Source organism: Myotis yumanensis, unplaced genomic scaffold (assembly GCF_028538775.1).
Source record: "Myotis yumanensis isolate MYYU_CA2020_CCGP unplaced genomic scaffold, mMyoYum1.0.hap1 SCAF_28, whole genome shotgun sequence".
NCBI lineage: Eukaryota > Metazoa > Chordata > Mammalia > Chiroptera > Vespertilionidae > Myotis > Myotis yumanensis.
In genome coordinates this window covers 665494-673995 of record NW_027223779.1, presented here as the reverse complement: position 1 = coordinate 673995, position 8502 = coordinate 665494, and positions in this window count along the sequence as shown.

Below are 8502 nucleotides of genomic sequence, written 5' to 3'. Positions count from 1 at the left end.
CCAGCCTGAACCCTCTTGCAATCTGGGACCGCTGCCTTTTAACTGCTTGCCTGCCTGCATGCATGCCTGATCTCTCCTAACCACTCTGCCTGCCTGCCTCATCACCCCTAACCACTCACCTGCCTGTCTCATCACTCCTAACCACTATGCCTGGCTGCCTGATTGCCCCTAACCACTCTGTTTGCCTGGCTCATCACCCCTAACTCCTTGCCTGCCTGCCTGATCGCCCCTACCTGCCTCTGCCTCAGTCCCCACTGCTGCAGCTTCATCAGGAAAGATGTCTGGAATGACCTCCGGAAGGTTGTTTGGTTGTCCGGTCTAATTAGCATATTACCTTTTTATTATTATAGATTGTTATAATTTATAATCCTTGGTTCCCCGATGCTGGAACACTAGACCTTAATCTCTGGGAACAAGTGGGCAGGAATTTAAAGAGAAATCAAGCCCATAGAAAATGAGTGCCCTTATCATCATTAACTATGTGGGCTCTTTATTTGAGCTGCACTGTGCCCATTTCATATTGAAGATCAAAAGCCTACCGAGCTACAGGAGAATTTACTACTCCCCCCCCTTCCTTGAAGCAGAACCTGTAGAGCTTGTAATACTAAAGCCCTACCGCTGGAGGAAATATTTCCCGATCCTCCACCTCTGGTGTGGGAATGCTCATCAACTAGATCCATGGTTGGCAAACTGCGGCTCGCGAGCCACATGTGGCTCTTTGGCCCCTTGAGTGTGGCTCTTCCTAAACCTTAGGAGTACCCTAATTAAGTTAATAACAATGTACCTACCTATATAGTTTAAGTTTAAAAAATTTGGCTCTCAAAAGAAATTTCAATCGTTGTTCTGTTGATATTTAGCTCTGTTGACTAATGAGTTTGCCGACCACTGAACTAGATCCTTAGTTATGGGGTCCTGTGTCAGGCAAGCCATGTTAGAAGGAGAGCTTTTGGCTTGCCTAATTATGAAAAATCAACAAGGTAATAGAGTTTATGAGCTGCTCTCTTTTAACACCTTAAAAGAAATAAGGAAAAGTGTTAGAGAAAATGAGGACAACAGTCCATTTACAAAAGGACTCCTTAATGCTGTTTCTGAAAATTATCACAGGACACCTTGGGACTGGCAGATTTGGGCCAAAACAACTCTGGTTGTCAGTCAATATCTATTATGGAGAGCACAATATGATGAGGTCTGGGAGCAGCAGGCTAACCAAAATAACTTAGCAGGTGCTGGTCACATTATGGCCCCAATGCTCCAGGGATGGGGACCATGTTAATGTACAACAGCAAGTAGACCTGCACCCTCAAGTGTTTACCCAAACCTCTCTCTGTGCACAATGGGCTTGGGAGCGCATTCTAGAAGGCGGATCCCAGCAAGGCTCTTTTGTTAATGTACACCAGGGATCCCAGGGATCTTATGTTGATTTTGTAAATCGCCTTAATCCATTTGCCAGCAGATCAGTCATAGCCAGGTTGCGGATATTCTCTTGCTACAACTGGCATATGAGAATGCCAATGTTGATTGTCAAAAGGCTATACAGCCCATCAGGGGAAAGGCCACCACAGGTGGGGGAATGTATCAGAGCTTGTGGCTAGTAGGAACAGAAACTCACCTGACTCAGATGCTGGCCATAGCCCTTCAAGCTGTGAATAAGGGCAAGAAAGGTTCCAAATGTTACCAATGTAGAAAAAAAAGTGGGGGCATTTTAAAAAGGATTGGAGGACTAAAATGCCAGCCTCCTGGGCTGAGATATCTTGGCCCCATCTTTCTGTGCCTGCTGCCATAAGGGGCAACATTGGGCCAATCAATGTAAATCTAAATTTGACAAATATGGCAATTCATTACCACCACTGCAGGGAAGCTCCCAGCGGGGCCAGTCCCAGGCCTCACAAAAAAACAGGACACAACTGACCGGCCTTTGTGAGGCAGACAGAAAATCCACTGTCTGCTCCCTCTGAGCAGCTACTGCTGCGAGCCCAGGGTTGGACTTACCAAAACAGAACTAATTCTCAAGGAAGGTGATGAACCTAAAAGGGTCCCTATGAGAATTTGGGGTCCACTGCCACCAGGCACAGTAGGCATCATTTTGGGATTTTATAACCTTAACTTAAAAGGGGTCACAGTAGTACCTAGTGATTGATAGTGATTACCAGGGATAAATCCAGTTGCATATTTTCCCTGTGCAAATGAAGATCGCACAGCTGTGGTTACTACCATGCTGGGTCCCAAATGCTTTAGGAAAGGAGAGAAACCAAGGAGAGTTTGGCAGTACTGAAGAGCAAGGGGTTTATTGGAATCGCCTAGTAACCAGGGAAAGGCCCCTCCTCACTATAGAAATCCAAGGGGGAAAAGTTCACCAGATTGATGGATCTATCCTTAGGCATCTTGATTTGCCCTCCTCATGCCCCACAGTAAAACAAGATCAAAGGATAGTGGCAATAGGGGAAGTTTTCCAGACATTACAAAGTTCTCAGCCTGTTATGCTGTAAAGGGCCAGTTGGGCAAATTGGCTACATATAACCCCTAATCTTATAAATTCCAGTGAATTTGTGGAGATGAGATCTCCTTTTGAAGTAGGGGCTAACATTACAGACACCTTTTTAGAAATGACCACCGTTGTTATATCTCCCCTACCCTTTACTTGGTTAAGCTAAACCCCTATTTGGGTAGAACAGTGGCCTTTAAAGGGAGAAAATTACAACAGGCACATCTACTCATGAAAGAACAGTTAAAATTTAGGCACAAAGAACCTTCTAATAGCCCCTTGAATTCTCCTATTTTTGTAATTCCCCAAAATTATAAAAAGTGGAGGCTTTTACATGATTTAAGAGACATTAATTCTAATATTCAACCCATGAGGGCTCTCCAGCCTGGACATCCCTCCTCAGCCATGAACCCACAAGAATGGCCCATTATTATAATAGATTTAAAAGATTGTTCCTATATCATTCCTTTGGCTACCGAGATTGGGAGAAATTTGCATTCACTCTCCCCTCAATTAACAATGAGGAACCTGCTCAGAGATACCACCGGAAAGTCCTCCTACAGGGAATGCAAAATAGCCCAACTATGTGTCAGTATCATGTATATCAGACGCTTACGCCAACTGGGCAACAGTTCCCTTCTGGAAAAATTATCCGTTGTGTGGAGGACATTGTACTTGCAGCCCCTGATAGGAACCTGTTATATTGTTTGTACTCTTCAGTACAAAAAAAACGGCCTTAAGAGGCCTTTTAATAGCCCCTGAAAAGGTACAGATGTGACAAAACCATGGAAATATCTGGGGTATATCTTAACTGAAAGAACCATCAGACCCCAAAATGTTATCTTTGATAATAGGGAAATAAACACTCTAAATGATTTTCAAAAATTTCTGGGGGATATAAATTGGATAAGACTGGTTTTAAGCATTCCCACAGCAAATTTACAAAACCTGTTTAGCATATTAAAAGGGAATCCAGCTTTGAATTCCCCAAGACAGCTCTCTGCTGAAGGAATAGGAGAACTCCGCCTGGTTGGGAATGCTCTCAATACACGATATTTAAATAGAATTTCTCCCCAGCATTCTCTTCAATTATTTTCTATTTCCCACGAGACATTCCCCTACAGGAGTTATAGGGAACTAATTCCTGAAATGAGGTTCACTGAATGGTCGTTTTGCTCCCATTCTCCCTCCAAAATATTATCGCCTTATCTACCTTTAATTTGCTCTTTAATCCTAGATGGGAGGCAGCAATGTGCTAAACTCACAGGACATGATCCTTAAGTCATTCGCCTCCCACTAAACAAGACTCAATTTGAGAAAGCAGTTTCCACTTCCATAGATTTACAAATTGTCCTAGCTGACTTCTTAGGGCAGGTAGAGCATTCTCTCTGTGCTAAGACATTTTTTTGTCACACACTAAGTTGCTTTATTACACGAAGAATGTACATGCCCTAGCTTGCTTGGCTCAGTGGATAGAGCGTCAGCCTGCGGACTGATGGGCCCCAGGTTCGATTCTGGCCAAAGGCACATGCCTGGGTTGCAGGCTAGATCCCCAGTACGAAGTGTATAGGAGGCAGCCGATCCATGATCCTCTCTTATTGTGGCTGTTTCAATCTCTCCCTCTCCCTTCCTCTCTGAAATCAATAAAAAATATATATTTTAAAGAACACATCAAGCCCTAGCCAGTTTATCTCAGCGGATAGAGCATCAGCCTGCGGACTGAAGGGTCTCAGATTCCATTCTGGCCAAGAGGACATGCTCGGGTTGCAGGCTCAATCCCCAGTAGGGGGCGTGCAAGAGGCAGCCGATCCATGTTCCTCTCTCATTATGGATGTTTCAGTCTCTCTACCTCTCCCTTCCTCTCTAAAATCAATAAAGAAATACATTTTAAAAAAACATCAGGAATCAGTGTAGAGCAGTGTTTGACAACACTTGGGAATCACTGCTAAAGAGCAATACACTGTAGAACAGTATTTGACACCACTTGGGATTCACTTCTAAAAGGCTGGAAACTATATGAAAGTGTTTGAAAGCACTTTGAAATCACTGATCAACATCAGAAACTGTGGAGAACAGCATGTGGCAAAACTTGGGAATCACTGCTAAAGTGCAGTCAGTACACTGACAAAGGGTAGGAAACGGTGCAAAAGTGTTTGAAAACACTTGGAAGTCACTGGTAGCGTTCTAAGATGCCAGAGAGGAAAATGTCACCGAGGCCAAAATCTTACCTCCACCTTCTTAGGGTTTGTGGAGGAGGTGGCCCTGAAAAATTCACCTGACACACGGGGGGGGGGGGGGGGGGGGGGGGGGGGGGACATGAGGGCAACGTTTTCTTTCCCTCAAGTGTCTGATGTGACAAGGGGAGCGCTCCTAAGGAGACCGTGGAAGAGCCACATCCACGCTTTTTCAGACTGGGTTGAAAGGAGAGGGGCGATTGTGGGCAAGCCACTTAGTAGGCTGGGAGGCGAAAGGAGAGATGAGGGAGGCCCGTTCCTACAGATTCCTCTGCCTCTCAGCTGGCTACCTGCCTAAAGTGCAAAAACGAGTCCCCGTGTGCGCTCGTCGTCTCTCCACCCACCCACCCCCCTTAATCTTTATGTCCAGTTGGAGTCTTTTTTGCCATCTGGCCACTTTGGAATATTGTCTCTGGCTCGCCTGAGCGGCCGCGGTGGCGGCACAGTCACTTCAGGAAGGAAAGGAGAAGATCGGCTTGGTTCCAGGCACCGAATTGTGCCAGAGGCGGGCGGGCGGAGGGGAGGGGAGGGGGGCGGGGGACGGACGGACGGGAGTCATTCGCTGAGCGGGTCCCCAACGTATTTCTAAGACAGTGAGCGACTCTGGTAAGGGCATGCGGTAGGAGGAGAGCAGCTGGAGTTCTGTTTGTTGGCTGGGGGCTTGCAGGGGATGGGGAGGGCCTATGGGGAGGGCCTGGGGTCCGTTTGCTCCTTTGTTGATATCATTTCCTTTCTTACTTTCTTTCTTTCTTTCTCTTTTTTAAAACAAAGGTGAAGAACTCTTCGGGTGGAGGTATTTCTGCAAGAAAGTCTGGCAGGACAGGACATAGGGGCATGTGGGCCAGGCCAGTCCATTGACCAGAAAACACAAAGGATCTGTAGTGGCTCTGACTAGCGCCCTTCCTTTAAGAAACAGGAAGACAGGGGAGTTTCTCTCGGGGTCCCTCCCTCTCCCCTTCCCCTCCACCCCCCCACCACCACCACCACACACACACTCACACTCACACTCACACACAGTGGCACCCGAGTAGCAAGAGGTTTCCAGAATGAACTGAATTCCAGGGCCTAGCCAGGCAGCCACCCCGCAGCAAGGAAAAGACCATATAAAAACGGCCGCCAGGTGGCGCGCCAACACCAGCAAGAACTTCAGTGGGTAGACTCCAGGGCCGTGGGCCAGGCCAGCGGGGCCCAAGAGGAAGCCCCGCTGCCCGCTGTGTGTGTGTTTGGGGGGAAGAGGGGGGCAGGGGGCAAGGGTGGCCGATCTCCTCCCTGTGCCCACCTCTCCAGTGGGACCGTGTCGGCCCGGGCCCCTGGCGGGCGGCGGGGCGGCGGGGTGGGGCTCCACCACCTGGGGTTTGCCCAGGAAGGCCCCGTGCATGCGCGTGCACACACTCACGGCCTGGCAGCGGAAGGGGGACTGGAAAAGTTTTTTGTGGGGTGGGGCCTGACAGAGGACCAAGAGGACATAACCAGAACACTTTTTGGGGCCCGGGACCTTTAAAACTTCAATGGGTGGGGGGGGTGGGGGGGTGAGGGGCCGGGTGTCACGACTCTGAAGACCTAAACGCAGCGAGTACTCACGGGGCAACAACGGAAGAATCATTTTCTCTGTTTCCTTTCAGTTATTATTTTTTTTTTCGGAATTGAATTTATTGGGGGACGCATCGGTGAATAAAATGAAATGAAATGCAATAAGATAAAATGAAAGGCCTGGCCTTGCAAACTCAGACACCTCAAGTGACACCCAGGATGTTCTGAATTAAAAAAAAAAAAACTTGTTAAAGTAGAAAGCAGTGTATAGTGAGTGGGCAATCACGCCCTGTTGTGCCCAGATTACAAGATTCCCAAGAAACCACATCAGGGAGCCAATTCGATGTAAAAGCATAAGAATATGTATTCAAGCTAGCTTGAGCTCTCCATCCACCAGACCCACCGACACATCGGCTAGCCAAGTGGCCAAGAGAGACTGAACCCCTCACAGAGACCGGTTATATAGGGGGGGGTTGGAGTAAGGGAGGAGAAAGGACTGTGCTTTGATTGGCCAGGCACAAGTCGATGTCCCGTTCCTGGGTGTGGCTAGCAGAGTCTTAGACTTCCGTGAAGAAGCTCCTTGCCCAACACGTGGCCAAGGTAAGATGGAGGACGTAGCCCTTACCCTGGGGGAAGGTGGAGGGCGTAGCCTTCGCCCTTTCATTCCCCCCTTTGTCTTGGAACTTCCGGCTCAGTCATGAGACCGACTGCACTTCCATTCCACCGTTGCTAGAGGCCCGTACTGGGCATATCTTAACTGGTGGAAGGGGAAGAAATCATTTTAGCTTTAACAACTTTTATTGAAATAGGATTTTTCTTCTTAAAATTCCTCCATGGCTATCAAAAAGCCAAATCAAGATTAATTTATCTACTGTCCTGATGTTTGCATAAACACAACAAGAATGGTGACTGACTACCTTTGCTGGAATCTCATGGTTGAATCTTAATGTGCCCCGTAGGGCCAGGAAGCCACGCCATCCAGCTGCCATCAGGCCCGCCTGCAGTATCTGCTGAGTTAGGTGAATCCCTCACCTGCAGCAACTCCACCTGAGCCCATGCTCCAGGCTTTAAGGCCCATCTCAGTAGCCCTCCTACCCGTTGCAGTCCAGAGTGTGTGGGGGTTCCGCAGGAACGTAGAGGCATCCCTACTGCTCCCCTTCTACTCTTACCAACCGCCAGTGATGGTAGGGCATGGGCCTGACGCTCCAGCGCCAGCCATCTTCAGGGCTTCCAAGCAGGATACCAGGCTTTCTTCGTGGCATTTTTACTGGCTTCAAGTCTTTAGAGCTTAGACAGGGCTCTTTAAAATATGATACTCCAGTCAAAGTTTTCCGTTAATAAAACCACTATTAGGAACCGGTCTTATTGAATCTATGCAAAGAAACGTATTGCCATGTTAGCATTGCCAAATTTCGGAGGAATTACATAAGAAGAAAGACATACTGATCTACTCTAAGATTTTCTGACTTTCCTTGCCAATTCCTTTTAATTGTTGGCATTACACTTTCTTTCTATGCATAACCATGCCTCAGACCTTCTACTCTAAACAGGCTTTTTTCAGACTACCCCTGACATGGGCATGGTCACAAAGGCCTGCAAGCAGTACACAGGCTGCCAACTGTTAGCTGTCTCTCAACAGAGACCAAAACCTGATGGGCACTGTTCCCTGCCCAGGTGGGCACCTGCCCTCTTGGCAGCTAGGCACCCTTTACTTTTTGGGGTTCACCCCACATAGTACCCTTCCAGGACAACCAACATACATTCAAACCTGCAAGAGAATTAAAGGTCAATATAACACATCAATACAATGAAGCATAATATAGGCATCATGGCCGCTTTAGGCAGCCACATCTTCTGCTACTAAACATGTGATACTAAAGTCTATTCTTGACCTTCCTATGAATTGTCCTTGTCTTTTTGGAGCCATGTCCATGAAGACGCAGGCATTATCTAAGTCTATTCAATGTTACCAGCATCAGGCAGGTCGAGCACGCCGTAGCTTGAGCAGGTTGCATTGTTCTCGATCGATGACGAAGTTTTTCCAGATCTCGGATGGGTCTGCTGACCAGACGTGGATGTGATGGACCCAGGTCGCGACACCGTCTATCTTGAGAGCGGTGGGGGTCGCCAGCACCACGGAGTTGGGTGTAGGGACCTTTCCATCGAGGCTCCAGGTGGTGCCTTTTGATGTAGACCCAATCTCCTGGTCTGCGCTGATGAGGATTTGGGGTTGGGCCAGTCTCCTGGGTGGGGCTG